Source organism: Silene latifolia, chromosome 1 (genome assembly GCF_048544455.1).
Source record: "Silene latifolia isolate original U9 population chromosome 1, ASM4854445v1, whole genome shotgun sequence".
NCBI classification, from domain to species: Eukaryota; Viridiplantae; Streptophyta; class Magnoliopsida; order Caryophyllales; family Caryophyllaceae; genus Silene; species Silene latifolia.
Window position 1 is genome coordinate 59,369,890 of NC_133526.1, and position 10,119 is coordinate 59,380,008.

Genomic DNA, 10,119 nt, shown 5'->3' on the forward strand with positions numbered 1-10,119 from the left:
TGAAATATATGTGACACAATACAGGGCGATGTTTGTAGTGAACTGTGAAGTAAAGGAGAAAACAGTAGCTGCACAAGGCGGCCAGAAACGAAGAAAGAAGAGGAAAGGGAGAGAGAGAGTGTTGGAGCAATTGGTATATTCGGTAACAATTGGTTATTAGTGATGTTGTCTACCACACGATTGCATAAATTTGTACTTTGTGTATGTTGTGACGCCGACTTACATTGCAACATCGATTCACAGGTGATCATTAGACTTTGTCCTCTAAACAGACTACGAGATATCACTACAAGGCTATAGTAGATGTGTTGAGCAAGAAAGTTCCCAAACAATTACTTGGACCGGACACCCTGAATCACGCTTCACCTTCGATGTTGTTGCTGATGAAACAGTTTCACAGGTTTGTTAACTTCTTTTTCGTGCAATGTTAATATTGATTGTAGACTCTCGCTATTAATTGAAGAATTATTTTCCTAAAATAACACACCATGTTGGTACTTTTCGCAGGAAATGAAGATCAGTATTCTGCCGCTGTCACGTTCAATGTCACTGGAAATCTCAAGGTATACATTTACAGTTTATGGCTCTTGGAACTCTTGTTATCTTCCACTCGAATACACTTGCTTTTTTGGTAGAAATATTTGTTTTTTTTCTGTCCCGTAATTGGGACCCATAATTTCAAACCTTTACGCCTTCTTTTGCCTTATACTAGTAATGGTTCGTGTTTCTGTTATTTTGGCAAGGTGATTCATTTGTTACAGTTAGTTAAATACTCCATATCTAAAGGCTATTAGCTTAAGGTTCCCCTTATTTAATCTTTGTTATGTACTCGTATATCTTAAAGGCTATTAGCTCAAATGGGAGAGCAATGTGCAAATCTTGCACAAAGGTATGAGTTCGAATCTCATATAGCCTAGTTAATTTAAGAATCTAGTGTATTAAACTTAAATACATTAACATTGAGGATGAGTTAGCGAAATCCGTACTCGATGTGCAAAAAAAAACGTGATTTTAACCACTTATGATGACCAAGTTTCACAAAACAAGCTCTCCGATTCACTGAACAAGCTCTGAGATTCACAAAACAAAGTCTCAGATTCACCTAATAAAGAAAAGAGCAAAATAGATGATTTTAACCACTTATGATGATCAAGTTTCACAAAACAAGCCTTAAGATTCACTGAATAAGGTATGAGATTCACAAAATAAGGCTTGAGATTCACCAAATAAGGAAAAGAGCAAGAAACGTGATTTTAACCACTTATGATGACCAAGTTTCACAAAACAAGCTCTAAGATTCACTGAACAAGGTCTGAGATTCACAAAACAAAGTCTGAGATTCACCTAATAAAGAAAAGAGCAAAATATGATCAAGTTTCACAAAACAAACCTTAAGATTCACTGAATAAAGTATGAGATTCACAAAATAAGGTCTGAGATTCACCAAATAAGGAAAAGAGCAAAAAACGTGATTTTAACCACTTATGATGACCATGTTTCACAAAATAAGCTCTAAGATTCACCGAACAAGGTCTGAGATTCTCAAAACAAAATCTGAGATTCACCTAATAAAGAAAAAGGCAAAATAGGTGATTTCTAACCACTTATGATGATCAAGTTTCACAAAACAAGTCTTGAGATTCACTGACTAAGGTATGAGATTCACAAAATAAGAAAAAGAGGAAAAAACGTGATTTTAACCACTTATGATGACCAAGTTTCACAAAACAAGTTCTAAGATTCACTGAACAAAGTCTGAGATTCACAAAACAAAGTCTGAGATTCACCTAATAAAGAAAAGAGCGAAATAGGTGATTTTAACCAATTATGATGATCAAGTTTCACAAAACAAGCCTTAAAGATTCACTGAATAAGGTATGAGATTCACAAAATAGGTATGAGATTCAAAAAAAAAAAAAAAAAAAAAAAAAAAAAAAATAACTTTTTCGGAAAAAAAAATTTCGAAAAAAAAAATTTGAAAAAAAAAAATTCGAAAAAAAAAATTGAAAAAAAAAAATCGAAAAAAAAAATTTGAAAAAAAAAAATTTCGAAAAAAAAAATTCGTGATATTGTATTGTATAGTGCGTGATATTGTTTTATGGACTCATGGACTCAAATATATAGGTGGACTCACCGGATCTTGCCTCGCCATAATGAGGAATTTGGTGAGACCGGCCGCCTCGCCATAATGAGGTGCCTCACCGGATCCGGCCTCTATATATATATATATATATATATATATATAGAATCAGGATCCCGTACGAACCAAATTATGGTGTGAACCGTACGAACTCCTTCTCAACCTTTAGATCAAACAAATCAAAGGCTGCTATTAGATGACTTATTACTCCTGCGTTTCATCTTTCTCCAAACACATACACTAACCCCACAACTCCTTCATCCTTATTGATCAGACCACCACCACCATATCATCACCGGAGCTCCGACATCAACCTCGCCAGCACACCACCATTGCTCCTCCATCAGATCCCACTCATTGTCGACGCTTCTTTCCATCCCATTTTCGTCCCTCTTTCTTTCCCCGCAGATTTAATCACCATCGCTAGTTTTCGCTCGTCGCCGGCGATAATAACATCGACTAAGACCATTTTCCGGCTCCAAATTGTCGATTATGTTGCTGGAATAATTACTTTGTTTAAATATTGCTTTGTTTTTTGTAGATCTAACAATTAAATCGAGTTAAGAAAACTGAATGGCTAGTGTCGGTTTAATAACATCGACTAAGACATGTTTTCAGACAGAATCCAAAGCTTCTCGGGAGAGATTGCGCAGAGAGAAGATGAATGACAGGTATGTATCTTTTTTAACCTAGCAATGGTTTTTGGCTCATATAATCTGGTCGGTAATGACAGGGATGATATTGGTGCTGCAACTTTACCTTTCTTTTGAGCATTACACAAAGAACAGCTCAAAATTAACAAAGCGGCTGCTAACATAAAATTTTCGTTCTTCATGGTTTTTTTTTTCCGGAAAACAGATGCTTCTGAATAAGTTTTTTTTATAGATTTTACCAAAATGTTTCCGAATTCCTGCAATTTAACCAAAACCCATCAAAGATTAGCACTTTAGCAGTCGGGTTTGGCAACAAATATCACTGAGAAGTAATCCAGTCATGGCAGACGATGTTATTAAAGTGCCAAAAATGGTCGGAGCAGGTTCTGAGATTTCACATTTCAAATAATTGAGTAATTTTGGAAAGCTGACATCCTTTTTGGCCCAAAGTGAAATTTCTCCTGTTTCGGATAGTCACTGAATTTGTTTGGTTTCACTGTCATGATATTATGCTCTGGTTTGGTATAGGTTCTCAGAACTGAGAAAATTTCTGAATCCCGGAAGCCCTGCAAAAAGCGATAAATCTTCTATCCCTCATGATGCAATTTGTGCTGTATATAAGTTGGAGGCATCAAGAGCTGAAACAAAGGAAGAAAAAGCTTCACGATGATACTCTAAACCTGAAGGTGTATATCATCAAATTTAGTACATGGGTCAGAATTGCTGTAAACCCGAAGCTTCAACTGGACGTCAAATCTTATAGTGAGTGAGACCTTCTTAACATTAACGCAGGCCTTAGGATCATCGGGTACCTTCCTGTTGTTCGCAGGGTTCTCAGTCACTGGACTCATATTCATATACTTGGTGGTGCCTGAAACTAAAGAGCTTCTTATTGAAGAGGTGGAGCTTATGCTGGAGAAGGGTTTTAAGCCAAGCCTATTGGGTGGTCCAAATAGTAGTAACAAGGAGACTAAAGCTGCTGAAGCATGAGGTTTATGGTGATCATCTTGAAGAGTTCAACCTAGTTTTTGACGTTTGATTCCCTACTTTAAAAGCTTTACTTTGGGAATCACTCAAATGTCTTGAAATGGTATAGATTTCCGATTTTCAGGTCATTGTAGTTCACTGAAATAGTTTCATCTTCAACTTTCTGGTATCCATTACAGGTCACTGTTGATCAATCAAATGTCATATTGTCATGCATGTTCTGAAATTTATTTATGTAATTAAAATTCAATCAAATGTTAAAACTAAGCTGGGATTTTAAGTGATCATTCCGTGTAGCATAAGTTTTCAATTCAGTCAAACACCAAAATCAAATCGACTTGAACCCTCGGGACTTGATGATATAGTTCTGTTTGACAACAATTTAATCATATAAATTTAATCCTCTGATAAAGGATCAGCAATGCTTAGTTATCCATACTTATTAATCATGACTCAAAATGACTCATTCAACACACATGCTTTATAATAAGCGTACCCATTTCCGCTTTCAATTTTCTTTTTCAATATCAGAAATCCAAAATATAAATATAAATGAAATAAAAAGGAGGGAATAATGTAGGCAACATTAGACGTAACACTGAAGTGAAAAGAACGGTATTGCCCGGAAGATGCCTTTAAATATTAAATTAAGCCCCTCGTCATTTTCAATCGTGTGAACCGTACGAATTACCAAGATACCCTTAATACTACCCTCGGATACACATCGTATTAGTACCGGACACACATGGTATTACTACTAGATACACAAATTGATTTGTGTATCCAGTAGTAATACCATGTGTACCCGGGTTATATTTTGTGTATCCACGAGCTAAGGTTCAGAAACATATAAAACTACTCTGAAATTCTCTTGAAAGTTGAAAGTAGCCAATGTGATACGAAGTACATGATAGATCTGCACCACCCTAACCTCCCAAGATACGCTAGGAAAATGCGGAGAATAAATTAAGTATAGAAATGATAGTGTCTGCACCAAGATCTTCTGATCATACTTCCATATTACAAAACTCAGGCACCTTCTGTGCACTATTGAAAAATCAAAATCTTTCAGCCATCCGGGCACTATTTGCTCTAAGTGTGGAGTAAATTTTGCCAGCAGGCGATCCCGTTATAAGACTACAAAGCGAACTCCGTGCTACCTTGATACTTGTAACAGATCCCAAAATATGAATTTTTGAGTCGGCAATCACAATTGCACTTGTGCCTTCAACTTCAGCTCCTTCAACTTCCATATCGCTATTCCAACTTCAGCTCCTTCAACTGAAAACTGAAAATTTGTGCCTTCCATTTTGTTATCCAGCTGAGAACTGAAAATTACAGCAGATGAAGGTCGAGTGCAAGTATTAGAAATGCACAACATCACTCAAATTGAACCAGTGGAAAGAGAACTTGTTATTGCACAATCTGTGACCATGAAAATCTTTTTGTTCAAGGTTAGACTGATACATGTACTAGGCAGAATAATTGGCATCTACTTCTACTATACAACCCATCTCAATGATTGCTACGCCCGATATAAGTTTAGTTTGCAAGGATATTTCTAAGCTCTATAACTTTTACTAGTTGCAGACTTCCTAAAACATCTCTTCCAATACAAAAAGAAAAGGTCATTTGTAAACCACAAGTGTCATTTCAGTTTCACATGTAACGAATTGAGTCACCTGAAAAAAATACGATAACAAGTGGACACTCATTAGTTCAGAATTTGGGTTGGAGGAATAAACACCAGATAGGTCCATTCTAGTAAAAACAAAGTGCACAACGGTCAGTTCTAACTTTTACAGTCAGTTCAAGGTGGACAGTACAGTTGTTTTCCCCCCACTAAATGTTAAAAAAGTAGGGATCTTATCTTAGGCATGCCATATTTCGAAGGGTACATCACATAATCTCACAGGGGTGTTATTCAGGGAACATGAAGGCGGCTTTCTTTCTTGGAGATTGGAAGTAAATGTCGTTGATTAACTGTTAAGTTTGATGAACTCATTTTTGTGCTAAATGAACCAGTGTGTTTTCCCAAAAACTCTGCCATAACTAACATCCCCAATTTCTTTCCCAATGAATCCCACAACCAACAGCCCCACTGACCTCGATCAGCTGACCAATCACGCAGTCCACTAAACCCTCGCTATTGATCTCAAGGAAAACATCACCCTGATGCCCTCCATTCCCACATCACGGTCTAATAATAAAGAGGTAGGGACATGTGTAAACCCGATACATGAGGGGTAGCACCCGAAAATTGCACCACATCAAAGGTACCTTGGTTAATAATAGCTCTAACAAGAATGACTTCTTATTGCAAAATGTCAGTATTTTAAGGATTGATATAAAATAACGAAGAAGATCAAAAGCATGTGCAAGCAAAAGAATCACTATAACAAGGATGATAATTACTACTAGATACACAAATCGATACAATAGATACATATTGTAGATACCCGTATCCGTCGATATTGGAATTTATAGAGAACCCGACAAACACCCGATGATGATAGGACACATGTATTCTTTAGTTGTCATTGTCATTATTTGGAGCTCGTTTTACGAGGTAGAATGGGCGTCGTCGATGAAGTATTTTATTAATTTAAATGATATTTAAATTAACGTTTTTAGTGAATTCATTCTGTTAATTTAAATGATATTTGAATTAATGTTTTTAGTGGGTTCATTTTGTTATTTTAAATGATATTTAAAATTAATGTGTTTTTTGAGTGAATTCATTTTTATTTAGTTTAAATGATATTTAAATTAAAGCTTTATTTTGAATTTATTTTCTTAAGTTATTTTATTGAAAATAAAATAAATATTTGATTTGAAAAATCATTTTTTAAGTATATTTGATTTGAAAAGTCATTTATTTCAATTTGTTAATTGGTTTGAAAAATCAATTTTAAAAGCGAAAAACTCGTTTTGCATCGTGTGTTTTGAGCTCGATTTTAGCTCGGTTTTTAAGCCCGTTTCCTTTGCGAATTGGCACGAATCTCGAGTACACTAACCCACCTATACCAATACCCATCAACCCATGTTCGAACCCCCATACCATGGCCCAAATTCTCGTTCAAAACCAACCACAAGCAGCCCGCACCCAAACCGCAAACAGTCCCCTGTTTTGCGAGCCAATTCCCGAGCCCAAACCCGCTTCAAACACTACCAAGACCCGTACCCATTAACCCTAACCCATACCCTAGTATCCTACCCATATTATCCTAGCTTGATCACCAAGAAATCCCCCAAAACGAACCCTAGAAACCCCTCCCAAAACCGATGGACAGCAGCTATGTTCATTGAGCCCGATTTGCCTCTCCTCCCTTTTAACCTATTTTAAACCCTTATAAATACCACCCCTTCACCATACAATCACTCCGCTAAGTTCTCCATACATCCAACCATCACCCACAAGCTTTAAACCTCAGAAACAAACCCTAAACATCCTTCAAAAAACCCTAAACAAAACCGACACACAAACTGAAACTGTTTGTGTGTCCTCTTCGAAAACCCTTTCGTTCCTCCATCAAAACTCCATAAAAATTCGAGTTTCTTGTTCCTAATTAACCACATAACATCCATCTATACATTAGACAAAGAATTACGAGCCAAATTGCCCTTGAGAGTACACGAAATTCCTCGAAAAACAGAGTGAAATAACACTCTGTTTTCGCGGTTTCTTCTTGTCTGTCCAGTTCTGTTTGTGCTCGTTTTTCGTGCCCAATAACCCAAAACGAGCAGGGGTTGCTTTAAGATCCTTGTTCTCCTCTCTTTCTAGTTTCCAAAACATCTTTCGAATCGAATTTTCGTCGTGAAACGAGGGAGATATCACTGTTTTAAAATCGCTGTCCAGAAACTTTCCAAAACGCGCGTGTGCTTTGTTCTTCGTCGACGACGGCCTCTCGAGATAAAATCTACCTTCGATTACGACCCAAGACGGTGTCAACGATACATGTAGGTTGAGGGTGCATCAAATCCCCTTCTCTTTCCTTTTTTATTTCGTTTTTTTATGCTTTTTTTTTATAGTTTGTTTTTCGTTTGTTTTTTGTTTGTTTATCGATTGTTTTAAATTAACGATGAAACTAGTTAGTCCGAGTATGAGTTAAAGTACCACTATGAACACCCGCGTTGACTTGAGATGGGAAAAGAAACCGCTACATCTGTCGGTCGTACACCCCCGTCTCATTTACATATCCTCGTGTTCAAAGTAGGGCATAAATAAAACAATTATCTAACTTTGTTCTTCGTTTTCGACTCCCTTTTGTTTCGGCCAAATCGATGGACCCTAGGACCCGTTGCATGTTAGTTTAACCTCTGATTGTTAACCTACGACATATTTAGATAACATTAATTTAATTTAATAATCTAATTAGACACGATAGGTGGCTTCGGCGTAAGTTATAAAATCAACTAACAATTCTGTAAACAATTGAATGCATCTCTCTCTTTCACCTAATTTCTCGCTAGTATAAGAGTGCGTGATTAGCACCTTCTTATTGACACTCGATGAGTTAAATTAATTAGCGAATTTGATCTAATTAGACCCTTTGGGCCGTGTAGAATGCACCCTCATGCGACAATCAATCAACATCGTTTTTAACTCGTTTTCTAACTTGTTTCCTATCCCTTTTTGCAATCATTCGATCTAACCAATGAATCTAACTTAGGAACTAGGTTGGCTTTGTCTTAGCCGTTGGTTGGGCCGTGGTTGAGCCGTGGTTGGCCGTGTGTTTGGCCTTTCCTATTTCGTTTGTTTTCGCATCGTTCGTTCTTTATTTGTTTTGTCACTTGTAATTAATTTAGGTTTCTTAGAGTCACGTTTTGTAATTTGTTTGTAATTAGTTCTCCTTTTTGAGTCAAAACCTTTTAAAAAACCTTAGTTTTGTTTGGTTAGACGGTTGTTCCCAATGCTTGTAGGAGCGTAGTAAACCGCGTGTTGTCTAAAGCAACATGGCCCGGTTTATGCTAATGCATGCTTTGGTGCGTAGCCCTATGTCTAATTCGATGAGATTAAGTGAGAGCACGCAACACGAGGAGTGACCCAAGGACCGTGGGTCATGTGAGCCGTGGGCCACCCTCATGTGCACGGTTTTCAAGGCCCAATGGCCGTGTGTTTCGTGTCGTGTTTTGAGTCGTATGTAGCAATTGTAATTAGATCGAGTTGTATCTTTAATTTGTTGTTGTGTCGGCATGAAATGCCTGGTTTGTAATAGGTAGATCCCAACGGCTCCCCCATTCCCCCTTTAAGCCTTGTTTGCTTTGTATGTTGTTAGATTAATCAACCCACATGCTAAATTACAACTTTGACAAAGTTAGTTTAGTTGCATCTAAAACGACATAGAAATTGTTGTCACATGATAGGGTTAAAACAACGTTTGCATATCATACATCGTAGTAGCTATGACCTTGTTTGAAATCCGACACTTGACTTAGTAGAGGCCGTTATTGACGGGCGGGGTTGGGTGTCCTTATGGGCTTCCCAACACGTACCCTCACCCCTTACTCAAGATCTATGGTTTGTGGATCCGTCTAAATACCATTGGATTACGAGAGTCATTCAAATCGAGTGATATAGGGTACAAGTCTTTATCTTTAATCACTCGTAGTCGATTGGCTTTATGCTTTTCGATGAAAGGTGTAAAGTTGACTTGAACGGTTCCAAGTTCCCAAAAAACTTGGTGGCGACTCTAATTTGTCTTAATTCGATTCGAAAGAACCTCGAGTCGATTATGCGGGTGTGGATCCCTCGGACGCAGTTCCCGAGGGCCTTGTCCACGATTTGGCGACTCACTGGGGAAAAGAGGACTAGTTACATTGTGTTTCTAGGGTCTTTTCCTCCGAGGTGAAACTTGAAAAGAAAGTGTTGGAAAGTAAAACATTACTCATAGTGCTACGATTCATGCATAAACCCTTAAGGACTTGCCGGGCCGTCCCGGCGTTTCTTCGTGATGCGTGGGGGCGACGTCCCACTATGCCGGGGAAGCTGCACATTGCTTGCTTCCACTTCGCCTCGCGTGGTTCTTGGGAATGGGGACGATCTTCTAGGTACTTTACCTTAAGACACCTCGCTTTATAAGACGCAAAGGATGGAGGGCATAGACCTTCTTGTAGAAGACTTGCCGAGACTTAGAGATGTCTAAGAGCATACATCCTTATAGCATGAGAATGACAATGTGCAATATGTTTTCCCGAGTCCTTTTTTTCGAAAATTCCAAGTCCTTTTCAAAACCGAACTTTTGAACAACTTACTTTCAAACCTAGCATGATTTTCAAAACGCGGAATGCTGCCCAAATAGGACTAGAATTTCGGCCCAAAATGAGCTTTTATAGCCG